Genomic DNA, 13,192 nt, shown 5'->3' with positions numbered 1-13,192 from the left:
AGGATGTTTCAAAAAACTATGAGCTGATTTCTAAAAGCAGTAGCATGCATTCAAATAATCTATGCCTTTACATGCATATATTAAGGCAAATATGATAAATGTGGTTATTACCGGTTATATACCGGTTATTATGCATACTTACCAATCGTATTGGTAAGTTTCGTAAATGTATCACTTTCACCTGAGATTATGAATAATACCCTCTATCGTCGTTGGTAAATTTGATAAATACGGAAAACATCATCACTTTTATCGGCGATTATACATAATACCCAAGTACAAATACAAATACAAATACAAATACAACGCCACAACAGGCAAAATGCCCAACGAGGTGAACCGTTGGTAAATTTGATAGATAAAAAAATTTTCACTTTTACCAATAATTATATATATACATATAAATAATAGCTTCAAACGTAAAATCTCTTCACTGCTGAATCTGGAATAAGGACGGGCATTTTTTAGGTGGCGGAACTCTAAGGACTCAAGACACTCGATAACCCAAAAATTTTTGTAATTATTTTTTTACTTTGGTTAGGTAGCCAATGAACATCAAGTATAATAGGCAAAATGAACAATGGTTACTTGGCAGTGGAAAGACACCCCATCTTAACCCCCACCGTTAAGGTGGCATTACCTTGAGGATGAAATGGCACGATTTTGCTGAAAGGATGAAATGGGAAAGGACGAATCGGGACATCATCGTATCCCGTCCCCCAAAAACCCTCGTACGACAATATTTCGAAACATGCAACCCTAGTTCTTATGACACTTGTTTTAATCCAAGAATGTACCAACATTCACAGCAGTATCATAATTTTTTGCAATAGCGGTCTAAAAAACCACTCCTGTAGTCCTAGGGGTGTGGAAATTCCAGTAGTTCTAGTGTTGAAGAACGCTAAATTGTAAAATTGTCAGCAGTTTACGAGTAAATTTCGTTTGATATCACTGAAGTTTCTCCCCCGAACATCCATTCGCAAGTAGAAACAAATAACATTCATCTAGATCAGCGTTTCTCAACCTATAGTTCGTGGACCATCTCTGGTCCACGTCAGTGGCATGGGTGTCCGGTCCTTTAATGTTCAACGGCATAGGTGTCCGTAGGCAGACTACTTGATGATTTAATTTTACCCGAATGAAAAATTATACAATTGTTGTAATTGTTAATATTATTACTATAAAATCGAATCCCGTTGTAACGAACTCCAAGAGACCGGATAAATCACTTCGTTATAACGAAATTTCATTACAAAGGAATTCCAAGTTTCATCATTATTCCTATGCGAACTTCTCTGGGGGGATTAGAAAAGTGTTCGCTAAAACGGGATTTTCGCTATAACGAAATTCGTTAAAACGGGATTTGACTGTACTATATCCATACGGGTTCAAATAAAAATTATATTTTCATACTTAGGTTCACCATACTTCATCAACGAAAATTGTGATCAGAAGTACGGGAATAAAATTGAAGCCAAATTGTTCAATTTGATACAAATTTGCTGCTAAAATGGATGAAGAGCGACGGGAATCAGAAGACTGCTACAAATCGCAGTGAAAAAAAAAACAGTGACGTAAAAACATTCACATCACTTGATTACCATATTTCATTGAGGAAAAGTATGCGAAACTGGGATCTTAAATAAGGGGAAAATACGGGACCTCACCAATTCTAACCAAAAATGTTACCATAAGTCAACAAAATCCGCAATTGTATTTAAAATTGCTGAGAAATTGAAGAAACAGCTTTTAACTTGACTAATACACTCGTGTGCAAAATTAAGAGAATTCGCACAATGTGTCTATTTGAGCCATCATGTTGGACGGCAGCACACCCCTCTATGTCTTTGACAGAGGGTCCCTGATTGCTAGGAGGTATAGAGAGGAGTTGGGGAGCAGCCAGGGACGCAGTTGTCCCTCGGTTCCTGTTCATGGATGACAACGCTCGTCCACATCGGGCTCACCTGGTCAATGATTATCGTGAAAGTGAGAATATTCGGCGGATGGATTTGCCAGCCAGATTTCCTGACCGAAACCCTATGTCTGGGATGCTCTTGGGAGTGCAATTGCATCTCACTCCCCCCATAGGAAATTCCCCCCGGAAGCACGGATAATTCGTTCCACAATTATTCATTCACATAAAAATGACCAATAAGAACGGCATTTAATCAATAATCAATGCAATAATAATATATATATATATATATATGTAATGCAATAAATATATTGGACGAGCCAATGAATTTTGGCCCGCGCCTATCCTGGGCTAATCAGAGAAATTCCCTCTTTCGGGGAGGGCGTCTCAACATCACGGGTCCTCAGGAAAAGTACCGGATCGTCTTAAGAGCCTCATCAGCTCACCCCCCCCCCCGGATACAGTAATTTTTCTAAGGCCCCGTACTTGGATAGAAATTCCTGTCTAGTATGCTATTCACATACTGAAGGTTTCAAAAATGTTGACCAAATATCGTTATCATGAAAACTCCTTTAGAACTTGAGGCCCCCCCCCCCCGGGCCGTTCCAGGGTGGGCCCATGTATTAAGACGGCACTGACAACGTGTTCTGGGGTCACCCGTACTTGGCTGAAGAGAAGTAATAGCTTACATATTAATGACATCCAGAAATTGTAGTACCAGATCTCATCATGTGCCCCCTATGGATATAAGGGCCCGGGTCCTGCCTATATGGATTCGTGGATTTAGATGTTCCTGGCTCCATGCTGTTCTGGATTCAGAAAGTATTAACATTTTCTCCCACCATAATTCACTTAAAATCTAGCACCTCTCTGAGGGCCTTTTTCAGCACTTGTTGTGGTGATTCGTCTGATTTTCACCTGTGCCCCCCCCCCAGAATATCCCAGAGACGCTAGAGGGTCATATGGCACCATGTTAAGAACCACTGCAAACATGTTAATACCATAAATCATTGATCTGATATATCTGCTGTTACCTACCGAATAAAACTAATATCATTTTTCAATTTACATTGGTAAAAGTTTTCTGATTGTTGAACTATATTAAAAAATAATATAATGCGATGCAATAAAACATTTTTATAGACAATAATATTTATTAAATTATCAAATTTGTTTCAAAATTTTAACGGTTGATGTTTTTGTAAAGTAAAATAACATTGGTATTATTGCAAAGTAAGGCCGTCTTTGAGGGTTTTCTTTTTAATATAGTTTTGAGTCTCTGGTTGACGTCTTCTTTGGCCTCAATCACTTATTGAAGTGAAGGACGACAACACTTGACAAAATTACAGATATTATATTACTGTATTCAAATATTGACTGATAAAACTTTTGCAGTAAATCTAACATTTTATGTATATTATTGTTTCTTAAAATATTATGAATATGATACAATATTTTTTTATTACTTTATAACGGTATTCAGAAGCCGGTTAGCAACTTCATTCGGAAAATTATAACAGTTTTATGCGATAGGTGACAGCAAAACTTCCAGTGAAATGATTTTTCTTTGCATGTTATATAGAATACTACAGTAGTTCGCAACCTGATGCCATGTGGCCCTGGGATACTCTAAAGGGGGTGCCACAAATGGAAAGGGGAGCCCCGACGAGTGCTGGGCCACTCACATAGAAAGAGAAATATCACTTTCAAGTGAAATATGAACAGTATATATAATGTAATAACGCCATAGGGGTCATTCAAGTATTACATAGGGGTGGGGGGTTCTGATTTGCTGAGTTTTATTGGCAAGGGGGGAGGGGGGGTTGAAGGTTGCTTAAGTCATCAACCACCCCTTCTTGTAGATATGAAATATTCTAAGCTGCTGACGGGGTGGGTCAAAAATTACTGAAAATCTGCTTACGTAATACTTGAATGCCCCATATACAAAAATGCGATACCATAAATGTTTACAAATATGTGGAATCCTGCAGACTTTTTCATTAGAGTTTCGCAATTTCTGTCTTTCTACAATGTAATTAAAGTAATCGATTCAAAATTCAAGAATATTGTCACAAATGCTCACGTAAGATGGGAAAAGAAGGGGAAAACAATTCTAGAATTAAAAAAAAAAGAGGAATTAAATTTATTTTTCTTGTGAATTTTTGGACGGAAAAAATCGTGAGAAATTTCGGAGGAAAAAAAATTCCATTCGGTGAGTTCAATTACTTAAGACTTAAAATATCGGGATTCAATTTCCTCTCGAAATGCGTGGGGAAACTTCTGGAAAAGTTGTGATTTTCTTCTGGATCAAGTAACCAATATCATATTTCTCTCGATCCATATACGAAAACACCATAAATAAAAGTGTCAAAACTGTCTCTTCTCGTGTTTATCCAGTTTTCCATTCCAGGGAATTTGATCTACAGGCTTGACAGGTTTTTCCGGCATGTTGTTTTTTTTTTTTTTCGTTTTCCTATCCTATATGCGTATATACTATATAGGCATTTCTTATTTGATCTATATTGGCTTCACTTTAAACCGTTGACGGCCGTAGACGTGTCTATCACGTCAGGAGTTTATTGAATCTAAGCCAGGAGAACCGGTTTGGTGACTTTCGCTGTCGCCAAATGGAAGATGAAATTCTGTTTATGACTTTCCTGAATGATACGCATCTGTTTTGATTGGATATCAATAGCGTATGTCACGGTGCACTTGACGTTTCGGGAATATGTCTAGGAAGACTATGTATGATGTGGCTTAAAAAATGTCGATGCAAAATTTTATTTCATACAAAATGTTTCACGAAATTCTTCAAAAATGAACAAGGCTGAAGAGCAGGCATCTTCAACCTGTTGTTCACGAGGAACACGGTGCTCTTTGAGTCACCCATAATGGTCTATGCCAGTGTCCGATTTCAATCCCGCGAGCACTCAACGTCTCGATTAAGAACCTTTTACAAATTGCATTCGAGGATTAAAACCATTTTGATTTCATGCACTCGTATGTCAAACTTGCCGTAAGGGTGCTCTGCTTTTGACGATGGTTGCAGAGGCAGTGCTCGCGAATAGAAAAATTTTGAAAATAGAATAGAAAATGTTAAAAAGTCTAAGATGAGCATTGCTCAAATTGTTCCAAAAAATGGCTTTCGTGAAACGCAAATAAGGTGTAGGCTTTCTGCGTTATGCATTGTTGAACTCACACTCAAGTACGAATGTTAGTTCAAAATAATTTTTCTCATTGTTATAAAGTACTTCAAAGCAAGCTGTCATGAAAACTATTTCTTTCAAAACATTGTTGAAACCATTCTGATTGTAAGACCTGTTTTAACGTCTGTGATGATGTCTTCGTTCAAAAATTCCCGATATCAGCATTATTTTCAAACGTAAGTACTGTTAAAACATGAATATGACGTTACTGAAAAAGTTTCCCTTATTACAGCATTGTTAAAACCTAAAAAGTGCTTAAAAAGAATTTTCTTTTGTACCACAGCGTTAAAAATTAAATAAGACATTGATTAAAAAAAAATTATTTTTTTTTAGCACCGCACTGTTAAAACTCGACGCCATAGGCGGAGATAGACTTGGAAGTCTGGGGGGGGCACGGTCATTATTGCTGGGGGGGGGGGCAAGATGATGATGATGTCAATTCATATATACATATATACATTAGATCAGTCGACTCCATCTTTGACGCTAGGGGGGGGGGGCAATGCCCCCACGCCCCCCCCCGTATCGCCACCTATGCTCGACGCGCATTTTTGAAAAACCAGAATAGGATGCGTTGCTAAAAAAATATTCTTGTTAAAAACTAAATCAGATGTTGCAAAGACAATATTTCGTACGTACCACATTTCTAAAAACTACACATGATTTAAAAATATTTCTCTTGTTTATCGCATTGTTAAACCTGAAATGAAAAAAAAAAAAAAAATTGTCCACCTTGTGATATCGTACCAAAATTCTACCACAATGTTGGAAACTACTTCATATGTTTCTAAAAAAAAAATACAGTCGAATCCCGTTTTAACGAGTACCGTTATAGCGAAAATCTCATTTCAACGAAAACTTATAATCCCCCCAGATAAGTTTTTTGTAGGGTCATTTTTATAAATAACCTGAAATTCCTTTATAACGAAATTTCATTATAACGAAGTGATTTCTACGGTCTCTTGGAGTTCGTTATAACGGGGTTCGACTGCATTCCTTAACACCGCAATGCTCTAAAAGCTGAAATGAGCGTCGCTAGAAAAATCATTCCCGTTTTCCACATTGTTAAAACCTAACTAAGGCATTGTAGACTTCATTCCTGAGCATCGAAATGTTGATAATAAGACATTAAATTTAACATAATTTAAGTTAAGTTTGATGAAACAATTTTCTCTCTCATTTACATCATTCTTTAGAACTCATAAGAAAAATACGTTTAACAGTTTTGGTTCCCAAAGGCGTTAAAAGTCAATTTGAAGGAGAGACGAGGAACTGTACGTTAACCACATCCCTATATAAGGCATCCAGTACTGGATGGCTAAACGGTACTGGGTGTGTGATAAGAATTATTTCAGTATCTTATCTGGTTAGGAATCATTATAAGCCGTAACAATATATGGTATTGTTAGTAGGGAAAAATTCTATACATGCAATAATACGAAATAATAAATATGTAGAATATTATACCAAAATAAAATAATCTTGGAAAGAGAGAGAGAAATTCCCAAAAGACAAACGAGAATACTTCATTCCCTTATAAACAAATATGGCAAAAATATATACTTTCTCACGCATAATATAAAATATTCATTGCATATTACGGAAGTTAACTTCGCAGTTTAAAAATACCCAGTCGGATAAATTCGCATCTCCAAAATACATTTTGATGCCGCAGGTGAAGAGAATTTTACGTGATCATAAAATACTTCTTTTCTTCTCACCGATACTTTCCGTATTCATATAAATATGCTTAAAATATACTCATAGCCTCAAGCAATATCCGCGAATACTGAGTGACATGATGCATTTATACAATATATGCATGTTTTAATACATTTTGTTTTCATTTGCTATTAAAAATGTATTTTGTATCCATTTTAGGATAAAAAAAACACTTTTATGAAAAGAATTCTCTCAGATACCCGTAAGAAATACATTACACACTTTGATACAATACAGATATGACTCATTATGTAAATTTTTAATAATTTATAGTCGGTAAAAATTGGCAATTACATATGTATTGGATATTCCAGCCCGAAACAATTGCCACTCTCATATTTATTGTTAGTATAAGTAAAAAAAAAAGTATGAATTGTCAATTATCTGCGAATAGCTTTTTTCTGATCATTCGTCACAAATGGATTTAGAAGTTTTCCCAAAATATTAATCACTGTCTATAAAAAACAATTGCGTTTTCTCTATATTCTGGCGGCATTGAAAAAGTAAAGAACCATTATAAAGAGATAAACTTGTTCGGAAACGCATTGTTTTTTTGGGAAATACAGTGACCGAAATAAATGTTCTGGAAGTCATTGTTGAGGCTCACGAACCATTGTTGCCCGACAGTTTCTTTTTTGTTTTTGCCGATTTCGTGCATTTGCTCTGCTGTGTGACGAACTCGTAAAGTAGCCTATCATTCAAGGCGAACTCCGTTTAGTCTATTTGCAAAATTTGGTGAAGATCGATCTGAAATTGTAGATTTGTATGGAGAATGTACACTTACACAGACAGAAAATCAATTTTATATGCACAGATTCAATGAGTTATTAGAGATAAAAGTATTTTAACCTAAACAAAATTAAGGTTATTAATAATAGTTCGATAATTTCAATTTTGTATGTGCACTCATTACTTTAAAAATTAATTATTATTAAAAAATTAATTATTTTTAAGTTAATTAATTATTTTTAAGTTAATTAATTATTATTTAAAAATTAATTATTTTAAAATTAATTAAAAATAAATTTCAATGACAGATTAATAATATTTTAACTGGGAAATTTTTGTTGTTTATACCTTTGGAATTTGTTTCAAATAAATTTTCTCCTGCACACAAAATTGCGAAATTTTATTTTAATTGTTAATGTTGCCTCAGCATCACGATTTTCTCATATTTTTCAAGTAAACACATTTTATATTTAGAGCTCGTTTTTTTTGGCATATTTAGCAACTCCTAAATATTCCATTTTTTACTTGTTGAGCTGTTCAATGAAGTTTCCATAATAACCGGCAGAATGGCTTAAGGGCACACGTCTCCTATTTCTTGACAAGCCAAAGCAAGAATGATTTTTGACCCTTGCATTTTGGAGAGAGGAAAACACCATTGTGCTGTACGTTCTTCAACAATGATAGAAAAGTAAGTTGGCTAACAATAAATGGCCTTTTTAAATTATTCAAATCTATGCAAATCATACAAATACAATGTGTTTCCTGAAGTGCAAAATCCCATATATATATATTTTTTTTTAATATTGAAAATTATTTTTGACACGTAATAGCGTTCGGGGTTCTTCATTTGTTTAATATAACTTCTCAAAATTTTTCTCCCCTGGATATTTCAATGCTTGTCAATTAAAGGGTAAAATTACATAGTTTTAATGTGGTATATATCTTGGATTTTATTACCTGGCTCTAAAAATTCAATTTGATTCATTCTTAAAATTAGAGTTTGATTCATTTTTGAGTCGTGCTCTGAAAATTTGAGTTCAATCCATTTAAAAATTTCAAGTTTGATTCATTTTTGAGTCGTGTTCTGAAAATTTAAGTTCAATCCATTTAAAAATTTCAAGTTTGATTCAACCTGGAAATTCAAGTTAGATTTATTCTGAAAATTCAAGTTCGATTTATTCTGAAAATTCAAGTTAGATTTATTCTGAAAATTCAAGTTAGATTTATTCTGAAAATTCAAGTTAGATTTATTCTGAAAATTCAAGTTAGATTTATTCTGAAAATTCAAGTTCGATTTATTCTGAAAATTCAAGTGTAATTTATTCTAAAAATGCAAGTTTGATCCATTTTAGAGATTCATTCTGAGAGTTCAAGTTTGGTTCATTCTGATAATTCATGTTTGTTTCTTTTTTGGTTCATCCTGAAAATTCAAATTTAATACGCTTTAAAGATTCATTCCTGGAATTCAAATTTGGTCCATTCTGAGAATTCAAGTTTCTGAAAATCAAAGTTGTTCTTGGATCTCCATTCCTTCTCAGAATGGAAATTTCGTTCATCCCGAAAATTCAAGTTTGATTAATTTTTGAGTCATTCATGATTCATTCAATTCTGAATAGTTTAAATTCATTAATTAATTCTGAAATTTCTTATTTTATATATTGATTATGAAAATGTGAGTTTGATTTATTAAATTAAGCCAAAAAAAGGTGAGTTGGATTCATCCAGTCAATCCAAATAAATTGAGTTTCGTACATTTATTCTTTCCGAAAATTTCAATTATTTGATTCCGAAACTTTAAAATTTTTAGATAAAAGTTTATATAAATTTTTTTAGATAAAAGACGGATTCGCCCTTTAAAAGGGTGAATCTTTCTTTTATCTAAATTTTAAAGTTGAACAATAAAGTTTATTGATTTTGATTTGATTCATAGATCGTAGCTTTTAACACTTATTACATTATGGGAAATTGTATATAAATCAATCAATAAAATTTTCATTGTAATTGGGTTTCTAATTTCTGTGGCGAAAGAAAAGTGATCAGTGATCGAGAAAAAAAATGACTGTTTTTCAACAAAACAAATAAGAATGGAATTTGTAAATATCTACAAGGCTATAATCATTTTTTGATTTTTAAATAATATTTCAAAAACGAAGGAAAGGCCTTTTATGTGAATTTTTAACAAATCTAAATAAATTCTATTCAATATAATTTTTCAACTAAAAGTATTAAAATATTCCTAAATTTTTAAATTTTTCTGGATATGAATATAGAAATGGAAACATATGTTATGAAAATTGATAAACTTATTTGGAAAAACCCTAAAATAAATCACAAAACAGAATTTTCTAAAATATCGAAAGGATATTTTCATTTATCCTCTTTATCAATCAAAAATATTTTTTTTTATTTTTCCACGATTCCATAAAACTTGAAAAAAAAGCATCATCTTACCACAAAAAAGTATAAATATCCATAATTTCATACATATCAAGAATAAATCAGCATACCGTATTTGTGGACTTTACACAAACAAACGACTTCATCATATTCATTCATCATTTAAATTTGGTTCATTCTGAGAACCCGAGGTTGATTCTTTCCGAGAATTCAAGTTTGACTAATTCTGAGAATTCGAGTTTGATTGATTCACACATTTTCTGAGAATTTAAGTTTGATTCACACATTTTCTGAGAATTCAAGTTTGATTCACACATTTTCTGAGAATTCAAGTTTGATTCACACATTTTCTGAGAATTCAAGTTTGATTCACACATTTTCTGAGAATTCAAGTTTGATTCACACATTTTCTGAGAATTCAAGTTTGATTCACACATTTTCTGAGAATTCAAGTTTGATTCACACATTTTCTGAGAATTCGAGTTTGACTTATTCTGAGAATTCAAGTTTGATTCACACATTTTCTGAGAATTCAAGTTTGATTCACACATTTTCTGAGAATTCGAGTTTGACTTATTCTGAGAATTCAAGTTTGACTTATTCTGAGAATTCGAGTTTGACTTATTCTGAGAATTCGAGTTTGACTTATTCTGAGAATTCAAGTTTGACTTATTCTGAGAATTCGAGTTTGACTTATTCTGAGAATTCGAGTTTGATTCACACATTTTGAGAATTCGAGTTTGATTCACACATTTTGAGAATTCGAGTTTGATTCACACATTTTGAGAATTCGAGTTTGATTCACACATTTTGAGAATTCGAGTTTGATTCACACATTTTGAGAATTCGAGTTTGATTCACACATTTTGAGAATTCGAGTTTGATTCACACATTTTGAGAATTCAAGTTTGGCTTATTCTGAGAATTCAAGTTTGACTCATTCTGAGAATTCAAGTTTGACTCATTCTGAGAATTCGAGTTTGATTCACACATTCTAAAAATTCCAAGTTTGTTTAATTTTTGAATTATTTTTGACTTATTAGTTCTGAATACTTAAAATTAATTCATAAATTCTGAAATTTCTTAGTTTATTTATTCATTATGAAAATTTCTTAGTTTATTTATTCATTATGAAAATTTCTTAGTTTATTTATTCATTATGAAAATTTCTTAGTTTATTTATTCATTATGAAAATTTCTTAGTTTATTTATTCATTATGAAAATTTCTTAGTTTATTTATTCATTATGAAAATTTCTTAGTTTATTTATTCATTATGAAAATTTCTTAGTTTATTTATTCATTATGAAAATTTCTTAGTTTATTTATTCATTATGAACATTTTAGTCTAACGTATTCAATCGAACCGAAAAAGTGAGTTTGATTCATCCTAGTTAAACCAAAAAATTAAGTTTTGTATCCCTTTTTGAAAATTTATATATACTTTGATTCTCTCTCTTCATTCTAAGTTCTCTTGGAACTCATAAGGTGCTAAATTTTTCAAAGTTGAACAACAGACTTGGTTTGGTATCATAGAATCGTAGCTTTCAACTTTTGCCACATTCTAGAAAATCAAGCACAAATCAATCAGTAAAATTTGCATCGGATTATGTTTTTTTCTTTAATTTTTGTGGAGAAAGAAAAGTGATCAGTGATCAAGAAACCAAAAATGATTGTTTCCCCGCAAAACAAAACAGAACGTATTTACAAATAGCTGTAAAGCTATAATAGTTTCTCAATTTTTAAATAATATTTCAAAAAAGGAAAAAAAAAAAGTTCTTTTATCTGAATTTTCCAAATCTAAATAAATTGAATACATAATAATTTATCATTTACAATTACTAAAACATATTCCAATCTAATTAAAATTCTAAATTTTTCTCAATGTGAATATGGAGATGGAAACATATGTTATGAAATTTTATACTATAATTCGGAATAATCCTAAAACAAATGCGAAAAACAAAATATCCGAGAATATATGCTTATATATAATCTCCATCAATCAAAAACACTTTCTACTTCTCTACAATTCCATAAAACTTGGAAAAAAAACTTCATCGTTCCACAAAAAAAGTATTAATATTCATAATTTCATGAATAATTCTGCATACTATAGTTATCGATTTGCACGCGCCACAAACAAACAAACCTCACCGTAATTTTTTTTCTGAAGGAAAAAGCAACATTATAGAGTGATAACAGTAGAAAACAGAGGACAATCATGCAAACCATGCGCAACAAGTAAGACCTACCTGTTGAAGAAGCCGCTGCTTGCGGAAGAAAACCCTCAAAAAAGTCTCACTTCTTTTCTCTCCAGTTCCCACGCTATCCGTTATTTTTACCACTTTTCCTCCAAATTTTCACTCACGCATCCCGTAAATATTTTTCGGCTCCCTTTATGATGGTACCAAATAAATAAAATAAATATATATATTTTTAAATCACTTTTTGCACACAGAAAATTGAGCACCGTTGACGGGATTTTCTACCCGTTCTGTGAGTTCACATGAGTTTTCCCGAGAATCTGAATTTTTTTTTTGTTTTTTATGCGTAAATTACAGATATTTCCCGATGAATCCACTTTTCATTTTCCGCGGAACTCGCTGCCCATGCTGGAGAAGTGACGGGGGGTGGTAAAAAGAGGATTCCGTGGGTAAAAAGGGCTCTTTTACGGTTTTCTACACTGACCTCTCTCTCTCTCTCTTACCCCACTCTGGTTTTCCTTGGCCCGTAGTATGTACTTTCCAGGTCTTACCGTGTTGGAGTGTGGGGGCTTGAATACACTGGGGGGAAAAGGAAGGGGGTGGAGATGTCATCTCAGCGCCATCTCTCGGACCGCTATGTAAGTATATTTTTGATTCCCCCCTCCCCAACCCAGCCTTTGTCGACCACCACTTGCATATCTTCTTGATCGATTTGTGACTGAAAATCGGATACGCGAGTGAATGTGAGTATACATATGTGTGTGTCGTAACAGGAGAATGGAGGTGGAGTCATCGGAAAGATGGGAATTTTATGCTACCTGTGGATTCCGGGTGAAAAGTGGTGGTGGTGGGGGGAGAAACGGGATACGGGATTTTTCCAGGTAAACCATCTTTTCTTTTCGTTTTCCCGTATTGCCGCTGGGGGGGTTTCAATTCTGCTTCAGCAATTTTTTTTTTTTTTGTGATTTTTGGTTTTTTTTGGATATTGATGAAAAATTTCAGGAATTTAAGAATATA

General features: G+C 33.1%; 1 protein-coding gene across 1 annotated transcript in view; it reads right to left on the bottom strand.

The window, feature by feature from the left end:
- LOC149084488 (SCY1-like protein 2) overlaps positions 1-12,683 on the bottom strand; it is a 191,706-nt gene extending 179,023 nt beyond the window's left edge. Inside the window, exon 1 of the mRNA XM_089235488.1 lies at positions 12,224-12,683. The gene's annotated coding sequence lies outside the window, so the exon portion shown is untranslated. The remainder of the gene's footprint in view (positions 1-12,223) is intronic.
- Between the last annotated feature and the right edge of the window lie 509 nt (positions 12,684-13,192).

Source organism: Pholcus phalangioides, unplaced genomic scaffold (genome assembly GCF_987345545.1).
Source record: "Pholcus phalangioides strain wild (caught in Gottingen) unplaced genomic scaffold, Ppha-v1.0 ptg000008l_1, whole genome shotgun sequence".
Lineage (NCBI taxonomy): Eukaryota > Metazoa > Arthropoda > Arachnida > Araneae > Pholcidae > Pholcus > Pholcus phalangioides.
The sequence above is the reverse complement of the archived record's forward strand: the minus strand, read 5'-3'. Positions and strand labels throughout refer to the sequence as shown.